This window comes from Balaenoptera ricei, chromosome 3 (assembly GCF_028023285.1).
Source record: "Balaenoptera ricei isolate mBalRic1 chromosome 3, mBalRic1.hap2, whole genome shotgun sequence".
Lineage (NCBI taxonomy): Eukaryota > Metazoa > Chordata > Mammalia > Artiodactyla > Balaenopteridae > Balaenoptera > Balaenoptera ricei.
The window spans coordinates 142,876,630-142,887,282 of record NC_082641.1 but is presented as its reverse complement, the minus strand read 5'-3'; the positions used below and the strand labels follow the sequence as shown (position 1 = coordinate 142,887,282).

The 10,653-nt window shown below is 40.8% G+C and overlaps 1 pseudogene; it reads left to right on the top strand.

Annotated features, from left to right (window-relative positions):
- The first annotated feature begins 4,300 nt into the window (after positions 1-4,300).
- Positions 4,301-6,434, top strand: LOC132363907 (afadin- and alpha-actinin-binding protein-like; annotated as a pseudogene).
- Positions 6,435-10,653: the final 4,219 nt, after the last annotated feature.

Sequence of the window (10,653 nt, the reverse complement as noted above, 5' to 3'; positions counted from 1 at the left end):
TTAGTCTACCTTCCTCAGCTCAGGCAAAGGCTTCTGGGAACAAAGCACCAACTTTGATTCCTAAATGAGCATCAGTCCCTGTGGTTCAGTTGCTCAAAGCTTCCAGCAGCACAGAACCTAATAGTTCATGCTCCACAGCTGGGGTCTGAGCCTGGGGCTTCCAGTGACTTTTCAGAGAGCTTCATGATTGGTTTGCTTCCATGGGATTTGGATCAAGATGAAAAATGAGCCCAAGGTTATTTGGAAACAGTTCATATTTAAGAGACCTTCAAACACTTTCACAAATAAAAGCGGTCTATGAATATTGTATAATAACCCTCTAGTAACTTCCCACTTGCTAATGTTTATCACGGGAGGAAAATTAGCAACGGGTACACCCATACTTCAAAAGTTAGGAAATGGGAGATAAAATCCAAGTAGTTTGGAAGAGTTGAAATCACTTTACTCAGAAGGGAATAGCAGTTCATAAGGGAAGGAAATTGCATTTGAATTCCCTAGCATGGTGATAATAAAAGTATTCTATCTAGATACTTATTTTTGACAGAGTTATCCCCAGACTCCAGCATCTAACCCACCAATCCCTGTCCCCACCAACTCATAATGGGCCATCCATGGAGCCTGTATTGTTCTGGAGTCACAGGGATGGGGTTATGCAGATTGAAGATCATCTGTCTACCTTTAATGCATAAAGTAGAAACCAAACGCAATAATCTCATGGACACTTAAATCAATGTCTTTTCAATCACCATCCATCACCATCCTTTTGTGGCACTGGTGCTAACCCTCACCCTTCACTCTGGAGCAGAGCTGCCCTTTAGGACCTGTTCCACATTAGTGAGTCAAATCGGCCATTTTTTCATTGCAGACCCGCTGGCTTAAAAAGCAGCGTTTACAAAGAAGCTTGTGATGCGGTGAAGAGCCAGGACAGAAATGTAATAAACAATGTTTTGAATTACATTTTGGACATTTAAAAATGCTCTGGGCTCAATTTCATAAGGCATTTGCATTTGTAATGAGAAAAAAAAAAAAAACCATCTCTGAGCTTCCAGTCTCAGGTTAACAGCCTCTTCTATGCTGTAAATTTTTTGTAGGAGCAATTACAAATTGTACACAGATTCATTATTTCTCGAGTACTTTATCAGGACATTTCCCCATACATCTAATTTATCCTGTCTGAAATGTAACTTGACATAAGGGATTTTCTTAATTGCTTTTGAAGCCCTTCCAAGATAATCAACTGCTTTTGGGAGGATGATAAAAGACAGTAGACAATATTGCCAGTCTGTCTACAGATCACACGCTGAAGTTTATGGGTAAGAGATAGCAAAGAAAGGCAACATTTGCCTCTTAAACGATCTAGTATCTCTATTTTAATTTGGTTTCCATTTAAATGGCAGTGTCTAAGAATAGCAAGAAGAAAATCTCCCATTTTTATCTGCCCCATTGCAATGGCTGTCACTTTGGGGGGGGGGCGGTAGATGCAGTCATTATTTACAAATGGACAAAAGTACAGTCTTTGTTATTCTGAAGAATCCTAACCAAAGATTAAATAAAGATTAAAGCAAAAATAAAATAACCAAATTTGGGGAGGAGAAGAAATGCTGTCAAAAGCTGGTTGTGGGGCTTCCCTGGTGGCGCAGTGGTTGAGAATCTGCCTGCTAATGCAGGGGACACGGGTTCGAGCCCTGGTCTGGGAAGATCCCACATGCCACGGAGTAGCTGGGCCCGTGAGCCACAACTACTGAGCCTGCTGCGCGTCTGGAGCCTGTGCCCCGCAACGGGAGGGGCCGCGATAGTGAAAGGCCTGCGCACCGCGATGAAGAGCGGTCCCCGCACCGCGATGAAGAGTGGCCCCCGCTTGCCGCAACTGGAGAAAGCCCTCGCACGAACCGAAGACCCAACACAGCCAATAAATAAATAAATAAATAAATAAAGTAGTTATAAAATTAAAAAAAAAAAAAAAAATAAATAAATAATGTCTAAAAAAAAAAAAAAAAAAAAAAAAAAAAAAAAAGCTGGTTGTGTTTCTGCAACCCACCATTTAACAATTTAAGCAAATGGTGGAACACTTTTTTAGAACCTTTTTACCTTGAGTTTTCAAGCTGCCAATTCTAAATAATTCCATTTTTTAGTTACAGAACTGTTATCTAATGTACATGGTAGGCAGGATTATGGTTGCCCACAGATGTCCATACCTTGACACCCAGAACCTTACACAGCAAAACAGACTTTGTAGATATGATTAAGACTGTTGACCTTGAGATGGGGAGATTATCCTGGATCATTGGGAGATACCCAATCTACTCAGGTGCGTCCTTATAATTGGAGACCCTTTCCCGACTGTGGTCAGAGAGCGATGAGACGGAAGCGTTGGAGAGATTCAACGTTGAGGACTCGACCCACTGCTGCTGGCTTTGAAAATGGAAGGAGGGGGCCACAAGCCAAGGAATGTGGTGTCCTCTAGAAGTTGGGAACAGCCTTCAGTTTATAACTAGCAACAAAATGGGGACTTCATTCCCTCAGATGCAAGAAACTGAATTCTATCAACAACCCTAGTGAGCAGGAAATTATTCTTCTCTAAAGCCTCTGCAAAGGAATACAGCCTGGAGACACTTTGATTTTAGCCCATTGAGACCTGTGTCAGACTTCTGACCTACAGGACTGTGAGATAATACATTTGAGTTGTTTAAGCCACTATGTTGGTGGTTATTTGTTAAAGGTGCCCAGAAAACCAATATGCTGTCTAAAGTATAATATCCTATTTTGGTACCCAGATCATCTTCATAATGCCCAAATACAAGAGATTTAATAGGACTTGTATTATCATTTAGCATTTAGTTAGTACCACCCTGTGCAATGGAAATTCAAATACTGCTTGCTAAAATCAAATTAATTATATCTCACAAACGGAAAATAGAAAGACTCTAGTGTCCTTTTAGGGAGCTGACATTATTAACTTAAGAACACTAACTGGGACATTGGGTAAAGGAAGAAAATTATTAGCTTTGTTTTAGATCAACAATGTTAATATGCCATGCTGACCCTTAATCATCTCCCAAGAATTGCTCTTGGCAGGAATTGGAAAACTGATTGTTTTCAATTTTAAAGCTTAGCCTTGGCAATCTGTAGTAAGAAGTCCACAGGAGTTCAAGGAATATTTAGATCTTTTCAACTAAAAGATACTCCAAAATGATAGGAATCATAACTAATAACAGAATCACTTTTTCCAGGTAATGCAGGCAATATTAATAGCCAAAAATAAAATGGTTAGTTTGGTGCTTCACTTGTATTAAACGATGGATGACCTTATCCTAGGTATCATGTTCCAGCTGTAGTTAATTAACTTTCCCAAAGACACAACAGCAAAGCATAGCAATTCAAGTGAGGCAGGAGATCACAGAAACTGCTATGGAAGGCATCAAACTAAAGAAAACTGGGAGCGTTCAGCTCATAAAGCAGGTCAGGAGGAGATCCATGATCTAAGTCTATAAATCAATAAAAGTATGGTGTCCCATTTTAAGATGGTGGATGGAATACATGTATCAAATTTTGTTTCCACCCAAAACCCCAGTGAAAAATACTTTTTTTAAAAAAAGACATAAAATAACAAGGACGGGAAGAACAGGAAAGGAGACAACAGTAACAAAATTTTGGAAGCTGGAAAGCAAAGGGAACTATGGTAAAGGATTTAACCAACCCCCAAAAGCTGAGTTGTAGCCAGTGGTTGGGAGAGCTGAGAACCAAAGTAATTTACTCTGAAAATCCTTAAAAGACTCAGGACCAGATACCTCCAAATCTTGGGTGAAAGGGAAGGAAGAGAGTAAAGAGAGATGAGTGAAATTAGATTCCCAGATCCTCTCCCCAACACCTCCAGATTTCTGAACATCTATCCTCTGGATAGTCTTTTAACACAGATGATGTCTGGAGTGGAGTACGGGAGGTGAGATCGGCAGGTTGAGGATGGAGGTACTACACTGAAGACAGGAGGAATAAGTGAATGTATGAAAGCTGGATGCTACCTTCAGGACTTCGAACTGTGTGGGAGCGCTAACATAATCTAGCAAGGAGTTCACTACCTTGGGTCAAGGTCTCTACTGGATGAACTGCACACCTTAAGAAAGCCTATTATGTAGGCTGCCTGTGCGGGCCCTCGGGGCTGCGCGAGCAGGTCTAGGACGCCGAGCGGTGCGTCTCCGCCGCACCCAGGGGCCGTGATGCCTACGTAGTAGAGTGACAGCAGCTGGGCTAAATGTTTCACCGCGGAACTGCTTCCTCAGGTATCCTGGCTCTGGCGATTGCTATGGGAGATTGGATGACTGTTACAGATCGAGGTCTGTCTTCAGAAAGCAAAAATATCTCTCAATATACCTCAGAAACAAAGATGTCTCCATCAAGTTTATACTCACAGCAAGTGCTATGTTCTTCAATACCTTTATCAAAAAATGTGCATGGTTTTTTTAGTGCCTTCTGCACAGAAGAGAATATTGAACAAAGTATTTCATATCTTGATCAGGAATTGACTACTTTTGGTTTTCCTTCATTATATGAAGAATCCAAAGGTAAAGAGACAAAGAGAGAATTAAATATACTTGCTGTTTTAAATTGTATGAATGAGCTACGTGTACTCAGCGGAAGAACCTTCTAGCTCAGGAAAATGTGGAAACACAGAATCTGAAACTGGGAAGCGATATGGACCATCTGCAGAACTGCTATGCAAAACTTAAGGAACAACTGGAAACCTCCAGGACAGAAATGATTGGTCTTCAGGAGAGAGACAGACAGTTACAATGCAAGGACAGGAATTTGCATCAGCTACTGAAAAATGAGAAAGATGAGATGAAGAAATTACAAAATATCACTGCAAGTCAAGCTACTCAATATAACCATGATATGAAGAGAAAAGAGCGTGAATATAATAAACTAAAGGAACATCTACATCAACTTGTTATGAACATGAAGGATAAAAAGATAGCTATGGGGGCTTCCCTGGTGGCGCAGTGGTTGGGAATCTGCCTGCCAGTGCAGGGGACACGGGTTCGGGCCCTGGTCTGGGAAGATCCCACATGCCGCGGAGCAGCTGGGCCCGTGAGCCACAACTACTGAGCCTGCGCGTCTGGAGCCTGTACTCCGCGACGGGAGGGGCCGCGATAGTGAGAGGCCCGCGCACCGCGATGAAGAGTGGCCCCCCGCTTGCCACAACTGGAAGAGAGCCCTCGTACAGAAACGAAGACCTAACACAGCCATAAATAAATTAATTAATTAATTTTTAAAAATAGCTATGGAAGTTTTAAATTACGTGGGGAGAGCTGATGGAAAAAGAGGCTCCTGGAGGACGGGTAAAACTGAAGCCAGGAATGAAGATGAAATGTAAAAAATTCTCTTGAATATTGTCAGAAACAAATCCTAATGGAAAATGAACTTAAGAAGGTTTTTCAGCCAATGAAAAAGGAAATAATTTCTCTTCTTTCTCCCCAAAAGCAGAAACCTAGAGAAAGAGCAGAAGATGATAGTACAGGAACTGTTATCCCTGATAGTGAAGAAGATGCTGGGGAACTGAATAGAGGCAGTACGTTTCACCTTTCCTGTGAAACCATGAGAGAGCAGCTTACCAACAGCATCAGAAAACAGTGGAGAATTTTGAAAAGTCACGTAGAAAAACCTGATGACCAAGTTTCAAAGGTACACTTAGAAGGTTTTAATGATGAAGATGTAATCTCACAACAAGACCATAAACAAGAAACTAAAAAACTCGAGTTAGAAATTCAACAGTGTAAAGAAATTATTAAAACTCGGCAGCAACTTTTATAGCAGCAGCTTGCTACTGCATGTGATGATGACACCACTTCACTGCTACAAGACTGTTACTTGTTGGAAGAAAAGGAACGCCTCAAAGAAGAATGGTCCCTATTTAAAGAGCAAAAGAAGAATTTCGAGAAAGACTAAGCTTTACAGAAGCAGCTATTCGCCTTGGATTGGAGAGAAAGGCATTTGAAGAAGAAAGAGCCAGTTGGTTAAACCAACAGGTTTTAAATATGACTACCTATGACCACCAGAACTCAGAAAATGTGAAACTTTTCGGTGCCTTCTCACGAAGTTCTGATCGGGACAACCCTACAGCACACTCGAGGCCACGGCAAAAGAAACCTCACGGTGTGCCTAGTGGGTCTCCAGTTTGCAAGTCTAAACTTATTAAATCTCTTCCTGCTTCTCCCTCTACTTCCGACTTTTGCCCGACACATTCCTGTGTATCTGAACATAGTTCAGTCAATGTACTAAATACAACCCCTGAAGAATCTAAGCCAAATCAGGTTGGAAGAGAATGTACAAATCAGAAGTGGAGTGTGGCATCAATGTCTGGATCACAGAAAGGTTGCTATAGTGGATGCTCCTCGACTTATACAAATTCTCACGTAGAGAAGGATGACTTACCTTAGACACGTGAACTGGGATTTTTTTTTTTTTTCATTAACATGTTCATCAAATTTCACATCTGAGTTGAAACAGGGTGTGTTATAAAGTCAATCATCTCTAATAATTTAAGATGGTCTGTGTTGTTTGGACTTCCCTGTTCCTCCCCCAAAGAGCTAAAATGTTAAATCTATTTAAAAGGATATAAAAGCTTCGGATATGTATTTTTAGTAACAGAAGCACCTGGTTCTGTGAATAAAGGAATGTACAGACGTTTCGATGGAAACAAAGCACCAGAATGAGTTTCCTCTTATAGGTATTAAAAATAGCACTTTTAGGAAACTGATTATTGTAAATATTTAATTTTGTCTCATATATAGTTGGCATTGGAAGTTTAGCCTTTCCTTGACTGTATACTGCAGATTTTTAACAAAGCAAGTTATATATTTATGATGTTTAGTGTGATTTGAAATACCCTCATTCATGTTTTAAATAAAGTGAAATTTATGTAAAAGAAAAAAAAAAAAAGCCTATTATGTAAAAGATAAACTTGGCTCTCTAACAGTGGCCCTCTACATTACTAATTATGGAATCTCTAAACCGTATTAACCTCAGTAGGAAAACGATGGTATGAGAGAGTCCTTGGAGGCTACGAGTACCGCCTGCCCCAGGCGGGTCACCCTTCTGGCCCTTCTATCTCCAGCATCTCAAGGGAGCTTAAAGGCAGTGATGTGCTGATGTACTTAGTGCCCTGCTCCCTCTGGCAACACTTCTTTTGTGATAAAACTTTCTCTCTGATTCACTCTCCCTCAAACGGCTTAATAGTACAGATCTCAGGCTTCTTCTCCAACCAGCCACCAGACCACTGGCAGTCAAACCTTTGCCCTCCAAGCAGGGGACTGGAAGACCCTTTTCTGAGGAATCTGACCTGCCCAAAAGGAAAAACCTGAAAATAATGACATTGGGAGCTCCCCCAACTAACGGGAAGCACTCACATTGTCCTAGAATAGTTGTTCTCCTTTGGGATGACTTTGCTCCCAGGGAATATCTGACGATGTCTGGAAATATTTTTGATTGTCAAGACGGGAGGGGTGTGGCTGGTGTCTAGTAAGGAGAGGCCAAGGGTGCTGTTAATCATCCTACAATACACAGGACAATCTTCCTACACACAGATACTCAGCAGTTCCAATTAGCCTTTCAGTGTCTCGCTCTCAGTCATGATCAGACAGCCAAGGGTTACCAGACAGCTTAGCAAAGCCTGTAACAGAGAAGAAAACAGACTAAGCACAATCAAACAAATAAAAGCAGTTTGGAGGAAACATACCTTGCAGCCAAAAAAAAAAAAAAAACTAAAACTATCATTAATAAAAAAAGAGATAACACAGTCCATACATCCATGAAACATAACAATGATGCTCTTTTTTAAAAAGGAAACATTGAGAGAACACAGGTTCTTGGAAACTAAGATGATAACAAAAAGAATAATTTAATAGAAGTGGGGAAAATTTTTTAAAGTTAACGTTATCTCCCAGAATGAGAATACTAAAAAGACAAAGAATTAAAAAATAGAGATGAAAATCAGAGGATCAGTTATTGGTTTCCTATTGCTGCTGTAACGTATTACCACAAACTTGGGGGCTTAAACAACACAAATTTATTATCTTTCAGTTCTGGAGGTCAGTAGTCTGAAATGAGTTTCACTAGGCCAAAACCAAGGTGTTGGCAGGGTCATGCTTCTTCCTGAGGTGCTAGAGGCAAATCTGTTTCCATACTGCTTTTTTTGGCTTCTGGAGGCTGCCTCCATTCCTTGGCCTGTAACCTCCTCCTTGCATCACTCCCATCTCTTGCTTCCATTATCACATCTACTACTTAATTTCCTGCTTCCTTCTTAAAAGGACCCTGTGATTACATTGAACCCAGGAGGACAATTCAGGATAATCTCCTTATCTCATTATTCTTAATCACATTTGCAAAGTTCCTTTTGCCACATAAAGTAACATTCACAGATTCTGGGGATTAGGACATAGGCAAGTTGGGCAGGGGGCATTTTTTGGCCTACCACAATCAGATTACGAGGCGTGATATCCATAAAGTACAATGAAAAAGAAGATGGAGAGGAGGAGATAGTAATGAAATACTGAAGGCTTTAAGTTTAAAGACTGAATGGGCTAAGGGCTAAGCAAAATGAATGAAAATAGACCTACAACAAGGGGCACCACTGTAAAATTTCAGAATAGCAAAGATAAAAAGAAGATTCAATAAGCTTCTAGCGAGGGGGAAAAGAAACATACGAAGGACAAAAAAATCACTGGCTCTGGACTTTCAAATACCAACATTGGAAGCACAAACAATGGAACAATGTCTCCAAAATTCTGGGGGGAATTGTTTCCCCTGTTATCATTTTATACCCAGGCAGTCAAGTTTCAACATTTTCATCCCTTATCGACCCTTTCTCAGGAAGCCACTGAAGGATGTGCAACCACAACTAGAAAGCACAATAAAGTGACAGAAATGAAATGCAGGAAACAGGAGACTCAACATAGGAGAGACAAAGTAAATTCCAGGACAATAGAGAAGGGAGATCAGAAAATACAGGGCAGCAAGTCCAGACTGGAGCAACATGACTAAAGAGAGTAAGCTGAGAGCTATCTCCAAGAGGGTGTTTGCAATCCTATCATCTTTGTTTTAAACCTGAGAATGTCAGATGAGTCTGGCCCAGTTTGTTCTGTTTCTGCTCTGCCCTTCATGCTGTGAAGCCTGGAATTGGTGGGGATCTTCATCTTAACCCCAAAGAATAAGAGCTACCTACCTGTGACAGCTAGATGGTAGGCCACAACAAGCTTAGAAGCAGAAAACACAGAGCAAGCCAGTCCCTGTTACCACATTCTTACTGGCCTTCCAGACCTACACAACAGTAGTTGGTCCAATTTTCCCAAGACTCGTTCACGCCCTTGCACACTGTAAACTTGCAGGAAAGCTGAAACAAGAGACATTCAGTAAATCATCTCCTGGGAGCTGTCGCTTTGCAGTAGCAATATTATCCTTTTCTTCCCTGGCTGTGTGCTTACTATCCGTTTTTCAGAAGTAAATAATATATAGTTGGAGATGCGTACATAAATTGTAAATAAAGACAATCAAGACAGTGACTAATACAAGAGTCACGATACTACCGCACACCCATTAGGATCACTACTATCAGAAAAACAGAAAATACCAAGTGTTGGCAAGGATGTGGAGAAACTGGGACCCTTGCCCTGTTGGTGGGAATGTAAAGTGGTGCAGCCACTATGGAAAACAATATGGTGACTCCTCAAAAAATTGAAAAATTGAACTAGTGTATGATTCAGCAATTCCACTTCTGAGTATGCACCTCAAAGTATTGAAAGCAGGGTCTCCAAGCGCTATTTAACACCCATATTCACTGCAGCACTACTCACAATAGCCAGGAAATGGAAGCAACTCAAGTATCCATGAACGGATGAACAGATAAACAAAATCTGTACATACAAACATGGAATATTATTCAGCCTTAAAAATGAAAGAAACTCTGACACGTGTTTCAGCATGGATGAATCTTGAGAATATCACACTAAGTAAAATAAGCCAGTCACAAAAAGACAAATCCTGTACGGTTACATTTATATTAGGTACCTAGAAGAGTCCAATTCAGAGACAAAGTAGAATGGTGGCTGCCCAGGCCTGGGGGGAGGAGGGAATGAGTTGTTGTTTAATGTGTATCGTTTGTTGTGCAAGATGAAAAGTTTTGGAAATTTCTTGATGAATGTACTTAATACAATACTATTGAACTGTACACTTTAGAATGGTTAAGATGGTAACTTTTATGTGTATTTTATCACAATATAAAAAAATTTTTTTAAAGTGAAGATAATGGTTACCTCTGGAGGGAGAATTGGCACTGTGTGTAATTTTGTAATTTTGTGTGTCAATCTGGCTAGGCCACAGGGTACCCAGATATTTGGGCAAACATTATTCCAGGTATTTCTGTGAGGCCGTTTGGATGAGATTAACATTTAAATCAGTGGACACTGAGTAAAGCCCTCCATAATGTGGGTGGGCCTTATTTAACCAGTTGAAGGCCTGAATAGAACAAAAAGACCAGCCTCCCCTGAGCAAGAGAGGATGCTCCAGCAGACTGCCTTCACACTTCACGTGCAACATCAGCTCTGCCTGGTTCTACCACAGACGGCCTACGGACTCAAACTGCAACACCGCTTCTCCTGGGTC